Raw genomic sequence first — 14,569 nt, forward strand, 5'->3', positions numbered from 1 at the left:
CACAAGATATTTTGTTATCTCAGCAGATGTGTAGACAGTACACTGTGAGCAAAGTGTACAAGTTACAAATCGTAACACACAAGTTTCCATTAACACCGAAAGATGGCGTTACGTGACACTTAATTTTAAAAATTTAAAGTACTTTATTTTAAATTGAATGTAATAATTGGGTATAATTCGATTTTTTTACGTTTAAAGTAACAAAGTATTATTGGAATAGTGTTGTTGATTAATTAGACTCAAAAACGACGAATATCCATATAATTTCAGATATAAGTTATTAAAATTTGTATTCATTTAAATTATTACAATATTTTATACACAATCCACTTATATCGTTAATTTGATTATATTTTCCTTAAAATTCCAATGACCTTCTTTCTAAAGACGATGTCAGCTTAGATCACCCCAATTTGCGCTGTTGCCTCAGGCGTCATAAAACATAAAAATAGGTATTAAGTTTCGGACTGTCAGTCAACTGTCAAGTCAAGTGTTTTCCGTTGGAAGTCGGAAGCAAATAGTATAATTATTTTAAAAACAACAGGACCAGGAAAGAAGCTTGTAATTTATAGATTCTAGTCAAGTAGTCAAGGAAAAAAATCTTTGAGTAGGTATCAAAATAAAATAGTTTTGGTTAGTAAACAAACTAATAACCTAAAAGAAATAATTTAAACACTAAACAATTTTAAATATAATAAAAAAAAAATAATAGATTACGGCGAGATTTGCTTCTGAACTCTCAACAATAAGTTGCGAGAAAACTGGTATCTTAAAATGGAAGTGAAATATTACAAATATTTGAAACAATGTTCTGATGCGAAGACTGCTTTGTTGTGAGTGTTTCATAATTAATAAATTTCTTTGGTATTGTTTTGATCATAATAATACTTACTATGTTCGCTTTTTCAAGAGTAGAGTTTTGCTATAAATCTCAAAATTATTATAATATAAGTGAAGGATAATCGTATTTGGTTGTTGTTGTAGCATGAGGTGTCATTCACCCCAAAACTTTAAAACATACGTATCATGTTCTGTATCATGTTATCAGTTTTTATATTCGATGGTGACCGGAAGGTGGGGCAAATTGAAGTAGAAGACCGGATCATAGACGAGTTAAAGCTTGTATCTCAATGTCAAACCTTGTCAGGCCTATTAATTTCGAAGCTTTTCAACTTGATCTTCAAAACAGATTCAAATGCCTGACACAAAGAAGATGGAAGATGTCTTTACGTCTAAGTCCTTAAAGGACCTCTGTAAAAATTGAATCAAAAAGATCTCTGAATTGAACTGTACTTTCGTGTTTATAAAGTTCATGAATGGTGACCACGAAATAGAAAACGTCTACATGGCCGACGATCTGATGAGGGTCGCGGGAATCCACTGCAAGCGATTAGCGCAAGACTGGCTTCTAGAACTTGCTATTCTGATGATGTTTCAAGGTGAAAATAAAATGAAAATGCTGTCGAAGGCATAGAGTTACTTATCATCTTTACAAAGGAAAGAGCAAGGAAGTCAGAAAGGGCTTAATCGTCACAAATGAGAGTAGCAATGAGAGCAGCAGTGAGAGTAGTACTCCACGTGAGTTTACACCAGCCGTCACCATCTCTGTTCAGAGAAGAAAAATAAAATTTCCAAAATCAGCTTTAGTGAAAGAGCACGTGTTTCTAGAGAAAGGCGCACCAATCTCTCGTCAATTCTGTCACTGCACTGTGGCCTTAACAGTGACGTTTTTGAAGGCTCTAAAGGCAAGGTCATATTCCTTTCTGAAAGCGCTTGTAACAGTACGATATGCTGGTGCGTTGGACGTGCTTAAAAAGTCGGTCGGTTTACCGCTAAGGGACCTTTACAGGCACACCCTCAGAAATTGATGGGCACCTGTTCAGGTGTATGTCCTGAGCATGGAGCCACAAAACAGAAATGTTTTTATTTTTGATGTAAGCGAAGATGAAATGCCATGTTTGGTTAACATATTTTGTTTAAAGTTTTTCCGGCAACAATTACCGATTAAAATAAAGACATAAATGTAACTCAAAAAAGGCGCTTCACCTAAATCCATGGCCTAAGTTATAAGACTACCAACTTTGGTAGAAGCAAGAATGGATTAAGCAAGATAGAAATAGAATAGAAGAATTTATTTTTAACAATCTAACATGTGGCAACATTTTCCGCCACTTATGAATACATCCACCTTAAATTTTCAAAAAATGTACCTAACATTTCAAAATTAAGTCTCGAAATTATAGTTAATTATTTATCAATTCTGTAAACTGCGCTTTGGTAGGTTAAAAACTTGTTTCCCGCATATTAATCGTTACATATACATAGGTAATCATTTCACCTATAAATGATAATAGCTTAAAACCTGTAATGTATGACATCGGACACTTAGTTTTTTTTTATATGTGAACCCAGGAAGTCCGTCAAGGTCACGGTCGAATATTCCGAAACATTAGTATTATAATTGCAATAAACGAATCTCTTGAATATTAGCACTTCCTGTTTATATACAATTTGTTTACAACTTATTTTATTTAAATAATTTTATATATTCAATTGTTAGATATGAGTTTCGGAGACGAATATATAAGCGCTAATAATGCTTTCGGAAGTTCTGTAACATTTAGATCATAAGATTTTGCGTGTGAGTTTTAAATCAAAATTTTTGTCCTAATTTTTTTTTTTAAATAACGAAATTGCCGGTTGTCCTTTTAGCAGTAAGATATAAAGAAAGAAAGAATTGAAATAAATGTTTATTAGAATACAATTATAAAAAGATTCATTCTTTTTATAATTGTTTTAAAAGTATAATAAAAATAAAAAACAAACAAGTGAATCAACAAAAATAGAAAACATATTAATTAATTATAAATGTCTAACTCAATCTACAAAACAAAACAAAACAATGACAGTTAACGTGTCCTAAAAGTTTACCATTCAGCTTCATAAGAGTCCGCCGACTCACACTTGATCGTTTTCATACAAGGTGTACTATATATGTTTTATGTATGCAAATGTAGGTTACCTGTGTAAGGTTTGAAAAAATAAAACGCACTTTCCGAGGTAATAAAAATGTTTACCTTTGCGCGGCCTTCGTTGTGGTCACTCACGAGCAAGTATCATAACAATCATTCACGCAAACTCGATACGGTTTTACCCAAGACGTTTAATGGTGTTCGCGATAACGGAAGATTCCTTCAAGCCGGTCAATATTTACATACACTTATTACAAATGTGAATGTGATTTTTTATTTAATCGTTTTATGAGTGATTGAGCCGAGATGACTCAGCGGTTGGGACGCGTACATCTGAACTGATGATTGCGAGTTCAAACCCAGGCAAGTAACACTGAATTTTCATGTGTTTAATTTGTTTGTATAATTCAGCTCGTGTTGGTCGGCGAAAGATAACATCAAAATCAAAATTCTACCACCTGTAAATCCAGCATTGGAGCAACTTGATGTAATATGCCCTCCTCAAATGGAGAGGAGGCCTTAACCCAGCATGTACAGGCTGTTACTATTATGAGTTCTGATCAGTTTTGGTAAATTTAAATTTATTACTATTTAGACAGTGTTCTGGCCACAACCCTTAATAAAATGGTCCTGCCTGCCTTACGCAGTCCTCTTATGACGTCATTGCTCGAAGCTTAAGTGTTTTTAAATACTTAGACCTCCAGAACAGCTATTGTTTTTCAATTGATTTTAACAGGTCTTTGGGTATAATTTCGTTTTGTTGAGAGGTTGTTTATAGAATGGATACCATTGTCGTATTTTCAATTATCACTTCACAAGGCTCACAGTTACGTTGCCTTATTTATTAGACAATATGATGACGGTTGGGAAAAAGACGAGTAAACATTAACGAGACTGATGTAAATAAGAGATGACACAAGTTCTATTGTTAGCTTATTTTAAAATACCAATAATATAACTTTGCCATTTATTTATACATGGGAACTTGAAAATCATGTTTATCACGTTCATAGTCTAAATTTATAGCGGAGGTAGATTCGAAGCGCGTCTACTTATATAATCTATATATTATTCTATATATAAAAGAAAGTGGTATTATTTACACTACTTATAGCTCAAGAACGGATTAACCGATTTGGCTGAAAATTGGTGCCGAGGTAGCTTAGAACCAGGAAACGGGTATAGGATGTTTAACTGCGTTTCCGTTAAGTCACTATAATAACGTGTTACAACAAAAACACATCTGACATGGAATAACAAAATACAAATTACATATTATAAAGGTCATACAAAAGTCAGACATTCTGTAGGATATTTTCTACCAGCATTGCGTGCGAAGCCGGCTCGGGTCGCTAGTGATATTATATACTAAAGCCTTATACAATAAATGATACATCTTCTGATATATATTTTAAGTAATTTGGTTTACTTTAGAAACTTATTTATATTTACTGAAGCATCACAATTAAAGATTCCCTAATTTCTTAACATAAATGTGTTATTGTTTTGTTTCCAGAGTAAACCAATTTTAATTGGTGGTAGGGCTTTGTGGCAACATCGTCAATCAGTAGTACCTTAGTATTATTGTTTCCCACTTTGAAGGGAGAGTGAGGGACATAACATTTATTTATTTATTCATTATTTCACATCAATATTTGAAACTAAATTTACCAAAAGTTTCATGAATGCAATATGGTCTTATGCCTAAAGAAGCGATCTCTTCCTGGCAACCTTCGAGCTGAGGACTGAACATCTTAGCTCCTGAAGTTGGCAGTTAATTTCCACATATGTTTTTTAATAAATGATTATTATTTCTTACAGCGGTAACATCAGCGATATAGTGCACACAAAACTTTCGAATATTGCAACTAGTTGTCGCCCGCGGCTTCGCTTGCGTCTTGAAGGTTGATTGTCATGTGTCGAGCCAAAAACGTAGCCTATGTAGTTCCTTGAATTTCAAGTTTTCTTCACACCAAATTTCATCAAATTCGATTCATTAGTTTGGTCATGAAAGAGCGAGAGACAAACAGACAGACAGAGTTACTTTCATATTTACAATATTAATATAGGTGGGTAGTTTCACAATTGATGATAGAATGGTACCTAACCGTATGAGTTCTATAATTGGCTTTAGAATGCTCAGCCTTAATAATACCAATTACTTTCCCCTCCAAATCATTTTGTCAGAATACAGAAGACAAAGTTTCCGACTCCACAAGGTCAACAAACCCTTACTGGGGCATGATATACGATTTTATAACAAAATCACGAAGACATACCTTGTTATTTTCCATTTCATAAATTTAAACGGGCAATACCGATTCGATTATAAATTACTTACGACCTTACTTAAGTGTTAACTTTTTTTCTTTCTCTCTCCTGCAGTTGCATAATCAAAAGAAGAAGACAGCATTTTGTAAATATAAAATGCTGTATAACGATTCTCTATGAGAGATATATTAGATCAATTTTAATCCGTAAAGGATCTACTAAGTTCTTAAAGTAAAGTAAGCACTACTATATATATGTGCTTAATTTGTGTTTATAATTCATCTCGTGTGGTGAAGGACCACCGAGTGATGAAGGAAAACATCGTGAGGAAACCTGCATGTGTCTAATTTCATCTAAATTCTGCCACATGTGCATTCCACCCGCATTGGAACAGCGTGGTGAAATATGTTCCAAGCCCTCTCCTTAATGGAAGAGGAGGCCTTATCTCAGCAGTGGGAAATGTACAGGCTGTTACTTTACTTTTATTTTACTTTACTACTAAGTTCTTACCGGTGTGTATTTGAATCTATTTTGAATCTTTGTAAGAAGTAGTTTAATTTATATATTACATATAAAAGCGAAATAAGACAAACTGATTAATTATGAAATTCACCTACGACCTTGAAATTTGCCACGTTCCTTACGGGTTGTAGACATTCGCTAAGACGAAACTACCCTCCCCTAACTACTAAGTGGGTAAAACGGGGGTTCGAAGTTTATTTTTCATAAATTTCGCACAGATAGAGTCGCAGTTTCAGCTAGTAATATAAATAAATGAGCTCTTCTTAAAGAAATATGCGTGTGCTTCTTTTTCCTCAACAATATAAACATATGAATACATTGGTTATTTAAATACTTAAACCTATATTTAACTATTAATAACTTCCTTACATATTATTTATTAACTCGTGAAACTCAAACCTAAGGTCAGTTCATGGAAGTGGGGAGAGTAAGTGGAATACTTGTTAACATGCATTTTTAAATTAACTATATCCGCTTATTATTATATACGATACGAATAATCAATGCAATATTCATTATTAAAGTATGCAAGCTATTATTCAATACAGCGTTCGAACGTGTAAAATTAACAGCCTGTAAATTTCCCACTGCTGGGCTAAGGCATCTCCTTTTTAGGAGGATGTTAAGAGCATATTCTACCACGCTGTTCCATTGCGGGTTAAGAAATGTGGCAGAATTTCATTGAAATTAAATACATGCAGGTTTCTTCAGGATGTTGTCCTTCCCCGCCGAGCACGAGGTGTGTTATAGCACAAATTAAGCACATGAAAATAGGTTTGAACTCTCAATCATCGGTTAAGATGCACACATTCTAATCACTAGGCCATCTCGGCTTCCCACGTATAGCAAAAGCCAGTAAATGGTCCTCAGAATGAAGAATTTTCTCTAATTGTGAAGATTTGTTTGAAGTGTGCTTTCCCGGATCTGTGATCGTTAATTAAAATTCACGTTTTTTAATTACTGGCCAATCATAGCCCAGCAATAAATTATTTATTATAAAAATCAATGAAGCATGTTTCTTTTTTTGTTGCTTCTAATTAATAATTTAATTTATGTATATTCACATGAGGTCACATACTATAGTCAAGAAGCGTATGTTTTTATTTCTATATTTAAAAGTTTCGATACATTATTCATTGAATTCATCTGCCACGATATAACTATGTGATTATCCGGAAATACTCGTAAAAATCGTAGAATAGATGTTCATAATTAGTTTATTATTATTATATATATTAGTTCCGTAATGTGATATATTCTGTATGAAATAATTTAAGTTTTTATTTGTAATTTTCCTTTATTTAACATGATTACTAAATAGAATAATGTACTGTTCTCTATTGTTCCTAATCATTTGAAATATTCATACTCTGAAGAATGACATTAGTGAATATTGATAGTGAATACTTGACTTTTTATACTTACTAAGTATAACTCCCAGTTTTTATTCAACAATTTCTGTAAAATGCCATGTCATTTAAGATATTTTAGAGCTATATATATAATACTAGCTGACCCGGCAAACTTCGTACTGCCATAATCGAAATGCTTAAATTAGTCCAAGTGTGATGTGCATAGAAACCATTGCATCTCATATCTCATTTCAGAAAATAATTGACGTCAATCGCAGAACTTTTTCCATAGCAGAATTGCTCGAAATATTGCCAATTGGATTTTCAATCATGTGTATATTTAATGGCAATTTTAATGCAGAGTGTGCGGTTCGACCATCTTCTAAAAATTCCAGAAGATGCAAGTGCCATTGCAATTTTTTGTAACGATCGAATTGTTGCTAAAATCAATGATATAACGAACATTTTGCCTGTACCGCCAGGTGTATCCTAGAAATATAATCCATCTGAATTATTGGGAACGGCTTGCATGAATGTGTCATATACATGTTTTTTTCTGAATATTCAATTTGGTAATATTCGATTGTAGAAATAAACGCAAATCATTAGAATTCGAATTCACGTTGCAATTCTCGATCAAACAAATCATGCATCTCACGATTTGTTGCGGTCATATCGAATTGTGCTAATACTTTATTTGCAATTTTTAGACACATGTTTTTAATTATTATCAAAGCTTCGTTGTACGTTTCTAAGGTATTTAACAAATCAGGATATCTTGCATGATGACACATGCGAACTAAAATATCTTCTGCCATATAATATTTATATTTTTTCCATAATTCAAGTGGGTTTGATGGCATACATGTTGGTAATATAATGGAAAATAGCATTTGTATTTGCTGTTGATGAGCTGAAGTAGATGCACCATAAAATGTTGAATCCCAATGTCCAATCATCCTCATCATCCTCCAACAAATGCAAGTGTTGACATTCATCACGATATTTTTGACACAAAGGACTGATGATTGATTGAATTATTTTGGGGCATTGACGTTAACTAATATCAATCGCAAATAAAAACACTCAGCATTATTTGGATGTACTGTATACGGTACATACATGGATATATATATCCACCCAATTGCGTCTGTTTGAAAAATACCTGGATACCCATCGACTGCTGTTTCTTGTTTACGTATCTGAATTTTTTTCGAAGACACATTCCGTGTGTAATACTGAGGCATTTCATAATATAACAAATTTATTGTAAATGTATCAGTTTCGAATAATTTGAAAAAAGCTGTTAACGAAGTTGCTGGTGGTTGCGCTACACATTCCAATATATTTGCCTTAAAATAAACAGGTTGGCCATGCTCAAGATGCACAGCCCCATGACCAACCACAGGATATCTTTCGTGAATTGGAAACGACAGAATTCTCCAGATAGCTTCATTACTACTAATATAGCATTTGATACTGAGTAATTTCATCTATTATTACCAGCAACATCGATAACAGCCATATCACTCCCTTTATTTACATGCTTTCAAATATATTTGAAAACGGGTTTGACTGAATTACAGTACTCCACATTTATATGAGCATTGAATATTATCGATAATCATGGACAACCATCCAACGATTACCAACTTCAACGTCCTGGTTACGCATCCTAATGATCTGGATCCACAGTTTGATCGGGAATTTCAGTTAATATAACGGTATCGATTTGATCCGGAGTTATTTACCAGCCAAATTAATATATGTGCATGCGGCAATCCCCTTTTTTCCATTCAATGGAGTACATATACCGCACCTTTCCAAAATTACATAATTTTACAATTAAATCCATAAGTGCTTTCAATTTTAGCAGAAAAACTCGCGCTGTAATGTCATGACGATCAGTTGTCGACTGTTCTTCAAATAAATTGTTTTTAATATCGTAATGAACAGATCCGGTTGACCATATTTTCGTACATAAGACATTGCATCTTGTGCACATTCGTTCATATGCCGTGGACTACCAATAAACATAGATGGCAATATAGTCAATCGCCCGTTGTCATTTACATTAGCATCATTCGCTATTGCATCTTGCAAATGAATATATTCTTCAGATCTTAATTTTGCTTGCTTGAAACGAATTAAATTAAGACGTTTAGTTTTTATTTTGGCATACATGTCAAGGATGTACTGATGATATATGTAGTTTTCCACATCCCAAGATATAATTTCGAGCTTGTTTACAAACCATCAATCCATACGAATAAAAATTCATGACACTAACTTTTTTTAGTATATGTAGACCTATAAATAAAAGCAAATGCTGTACTTTTAAATGTTTTTTTTTTGGAAATAATAAATTGAAATAAGACGTATTTACCTATTCAAACTGGTATACTTACATTTAATTAGACAGCATAATTCCCCGTCTAAAATTCACCATTAACAAAATGACGCGCCATTTATTGAAATCATTAGTAACAAAAAATGTGATAACTGAAGAACCACTCGACCGATTTTGTGCAAACTTCACATAAACCATCTACTAAATAGTCCGAATAAACCATGAAGATTTGGTTTGGATAGTTGAGCCCATTCTTGAGTTCTAAAGTGACAACGAAAATTCCATTTATCTTCATTTATGTAGATTCGAGAAATAGATGTAAAGATTTTTTAAATTATGCAAAATCAATTTTAAAACATCAATATTTTATTGTCTAACATCGATAAGCAAAAAAAATCGATGATACTTTCGCTAATAAATCTATTTCTATGGAAACACATAGTTGTTGTTTTAATAATATTCCTAGCATTTATATCATACTTACTCACCTTTTAAACCTTCCCTGGACTTCCACAAACAGTTCGAGACCAAAATTAGCCAAATCGGTCCAGCCATTCTGGAGTTTTAGCGAGACTAACGAACAGCAATTCATTTTTATATATATAGATATAATAGTCGTATTTCTATAGTATGTGCGACTTAAAGACAATATTTACCATCGTAATTTTATAAGAATGTTATATACTTTTGTAGTATTGCAAAGTTTTCAAATTTGTGGATAAGATCACTTTTTACTAGGGTTTGCAATTATATATTTTTTATTTAAGAGTTTTTAATATCGTACTATGATCGCTGATGATATACAATGACTTGATGGTCAATACCACTCATATTTTTTAAATGAGATAATTAAAACATAAGCTGTGCCTGCGACTTCGTGGGCGTTTAAATTTAACGAAAAATGTTATTGAGATTAGATAAGAGATTTGCCGGAACAAACTGCCAGACACAATCATGATAAATAATGTTATTTTGGTATATGTACATATGTAGTTGGTAAAAAGTTTAAGGTAAATTATTAGTTTATTTTAATATTAAAAACTTACACTTCAAATTTATTATATGTATCTCAGAAGTAATTTCTTACTTGCCTATAATTACACTAGTATTTAACTTAACTAGTTTGAATTAAGATGATTGAAGTTTAATGGTCAAATAATAATGAATCAATAAATTGTAACCGTAAGTAATATCCCACAAACTGCTACCCTTTTATTTATTTTTTAACCGACTTCAAAAAAAGGAGGAGGTTCTCAATTCGTCGGGGCCTTTTTTTTATTTTTTATGTATGTTACCGAATTACTCGAAGACGGCTGGGCCGATTTTGACAATTCTTTTTTTGTTTGAAAGGGCATGTTTTACAGGTGGTCCCATTGTCAGGAGATCAGGATCTGATGATGGGATCCTGATGAATTAATCACCTTTTGAAGTCGGTGCCAACAAAGTTAATAAATTCCTATATTGAAATCATTTAATTTGTATCGATAGTACCTAAGGTTTGTCTAATGGTGTAATCTATACAACAAAAAAAAGATTTAGTTTTTGTATGTATGTATTATGTATTATGTACCTTTATTAGCAATGTTGGCACCGACTTTGAGAGGTGATTAAAAAATCGTAAATTGGATATGGATGTAACAGATTATTTTTTTCTTTTTAGTTCATTTTTGAAGGCGGTTTTTTTTTATTTATAAAAATTTTTTCTCGCTGGAAAAACGCGTTACGCGCTTCCCCCACGTGCTGGAAGGTGGGGGGGTGTGTGGGACTCCCCGGTTCCTGGACGCCGAGTGCGCCTAGGTCCACCGGGTTTACCCACTAAAAAACCAGCGGTACCCTCTCCGTCTTTCAGCGGGCGCCACGGGATCGTTTACGCATGCTACCGTGACGCCCAGACACAAACTGCTACCCTAAGACAATGTGTTTAAAACAAAAACAGGAGTTCCCCGTTGTTCCCCTTCCATTCAAAAAGCATCTCGTTATATTTTCAATATTTACCTTGAATCAGTTGCGCAGAAAGACGTATGTACATAATAATTACCACGCGATTGACATAAAATCGCCTTCTGAATTTATACGACCATTTCCAATTCCAAGCACGGTATGATTCGCTTGTAATGTAAGGTTTGCCTTCGAGATAACGACGCGTATATTATGAAAAACATAAATCGCAGTATTGATTCATTCATTCGACCTAGAGACATGAAACATTCCGGTGACCGTTTCAATATAGTTGTTAAGATGGGTTTTCTGAAGGACTCTGACTATCATCATCAAATTTAAGGTTATATTTTAAGTATTAATGAGTCAAATTATTGGAAATGTTATGCGTGTATCGTGACGTATTTGACATTAACTTTGTAGGTAGATCAACTGGCAAATACGCCATCTTTTGGTAAGTGGTAACCATTGTCAAAGACGTTGGTACTGTAAAAATATAAATTCCTTAGGTATATGAACAATGCGGCACCAATCCTGGAAGTTGAGATATTATGTGATATGTTCCTTGTGGATGTACTTACACTGACTCACTCAGGTAACTTTCAAGCCGGAAAATAATATTGCTTGATTGGTTGTATGTGGCAGGCAACCAGACTTACTAATACAAAACCCTACCAAGTACAGTCTAAATAAATAAAAAACGTACTAAATAAATAAGTTCTAATGTATATGTATATATTTATGATGTTTGCTTCTTCCTAATTCTGAAGATACAATGCAATTAGTTGATTTGATATGTTATACTTACGTTGTATTAATTTTGAATTTAATATTCATCACGTTTTTGGCGGTAGAGGAAAATAACATCAGGAAACTGCATGCAAGCAAGTGTTTCCGGCACTCAGTATTATAGCACAGAGTTGTAGAACTTACCCTTTCTTTTTAAAGGGAAAACCCATTTGCTTAGAATGTAAACGTTTATAGACTAGATTAAACTTGTCCTTGATAAGGGAGGACGCAAAAACCAGTGAGTCGATAAGCTTGTTTATTATATAGAGTTGAGTGACCAATTGCGGAAGTATAGCGAAAACAAGCGATTTCCTTTTGTATATAATGTATTTTTTTTGTGATGTATTATAATTTCTCCATGCACGTGCTGACCTTGTCATTGCTATTTTATTTTATTAATAATTTTAATTTTGTTTTTTTTAATGTGTCGCCATTTTGTTGCCAGCATCATTATCTTTTTGGTTTACAAATGGATGTCAAGAAGGCTTAAAAAGACTTCTTTATTGACTTGAAGTTTGTCTTTTGTTAATTCAGTAGTGTGTCATAGTGTAATTAGTCTTTATGGTATTTTGGATTCTCCAGTTGGACCGGATGGATTCAGTTGTTTTTCAGGCCATTTAGTCAGATTTTTTATTTATTAAGATTCATGAGTACTGGGAAGCTGAAGAGCAGAGATGGCCCAGTGGTTAGAACACGTGAATCTTAACCGATGATATCGGGTTCAAACCCAGGCAAGCACCACTATGTATATGTGCTTAATTTGTATTTATAATTTATCTCGTGCTCGGCGGTGAAGAAAAACATCGTGAGGAAATCTGCATGTGTCTAATTTCATTGAAATTCTGCCACATGTGCATTCTACAAACCCGCTTTGGAACAGCGTGGTGGAATATGTTCCGAACCTTCTCCTCAAAGGGAGAGGAGGCCTTAGCTCAGCAGTGGGAAATTTACAGGCTGTTACTTTACTTACTTTACTATGAGTACTAGGAAATAAAGGAGGGTCAAATTTATCAAACCAGTTTGATTTGCAAGTATAAGATTATTAAATTGTATAATACTTATTTTTATTAAAAAAAATGTATAATAAATAAATTATACCCATATAGAATTAATTATATTAAAAAAATTCTTACTACGTTATTAATATTATTAATTCTATAGTTTAAAAACATTTTCATTCCTCTCACATAACCTTAAATGTTTTATTTTTGTCCTCAGGAATTATACTGGGTCACTCCATTGCTGGTAATTCAATGTAAATATACTGTACATCACTTGAATAATTAATTTACTCTTTACTTTATTTGTATGTATAATTAAATTGCTAATTGATTGACATAAATAAATAATGGTAAAACGATTATAAGTGTATCGTTTTGTATAAGTAATTAATATGTAAACTTTAATTCTTCCTCACCTGTATTTGAAATGATTTTTACTCTATGTGTGTACAGTAAAGACTATTTTTTATTTGTGTGTGTAATCAATATGTTCTTAGCGAGTTTTCGTCATGGCGATTAATACGAAACTGAGAGATATTAAGGTGGTAAAGTAAAGTAACAAGCTGTAAATTTTCCACTGCTGAGGTAAGGCCTCCTCTCCTATCAAGGGTTTGGGACATATTCCACCACGCTGTTCCAATGCGGGTTGGTAGAATGCACATGTGACGGAATTTCGATGAAATTAGACACATGTTTCAATTCTGCTGAAATTGACATGATGGAAAGTACCTAACTGGCGGTTTTGGGCAGGTAGATAGGTAGCCCTCTCATCAAAAATTCTACGACCAAAAAGTAATATGTAATATTTTTGTGTTGCGCCTTCAAGAGTAAGTCGTAATTTAGCGTACCAGGCCCAATAGACATAATGTCTTATTCCCTAAGGGTGGTGGTGGTGCATGGCTTGCTATATGGAATGGTTATATTTCTTATAGGGCCAATATATGTGGGCAGTATCACTTACCATCAGGCAGAAACTAAGTAGGCATTTCCTCATCACTCGCTACCTATGAAAAACAGTATGGTCATGATAAATAAATATAATATATTATTAAAACGATTTTGATTCGTTCACTAAACGGGGATGTAGCTCAGTGGTAGAGCGTTCGCTTTGCATGTGAAAGGCCCCGGGTTCGATCCCCGGCATCTCCAATTATTCTTTACTTTATAGCCGCAAATTAATAGAGGGTTAAACGAAAATATAATAATTTTAGACCTTCTTAATATATAGTAATGCTTTTAAAGATAAGATTTAATTTCATGAAGCCGAATTACTACAGAATTATTTTGAAGAAACAAATAGCTTGACCCAGGAAGGATGTATTGATGTAAGTGATGTAATTTGTGTTACAAGCTTCGATCAACCATACTACTGGT

At 33.3% G+C, this 14,569-nt stretch overlaps 1 non-coding gene across 1 annotated transcript; it reads left to right on the top strand.

Annotated features, from left to right (window-relative positions):
* The first annotated feature begins 14,272 nt into the window (after positions 1 to 14,272).
* Trnaa-ugc lies at positions 14,273 to 14,344 on the top strand. Its single transcript has one exon. It is a non-coding gene; the product is annotated as a tRNA-Ala (tRNA).
* The last annotated feature ends 225 nt before the right edge of the window (positions 14,345 to 14,569 follow it).

The sequence above is a fragment of the Vanessa cardui genome, chromosome 9 (assembly GCF_905220365.1).
Source record: "Vanessa cardui chromosome 9, ilVanCard2.1, whole genome shotgun sequence".
Taxonomy (NCBI): Eukaryota; Metazoa; Arthropoda; class Insecta; order Lepidoptera; family Nymphalidae; genus Vanessa; species Vanessa cardui.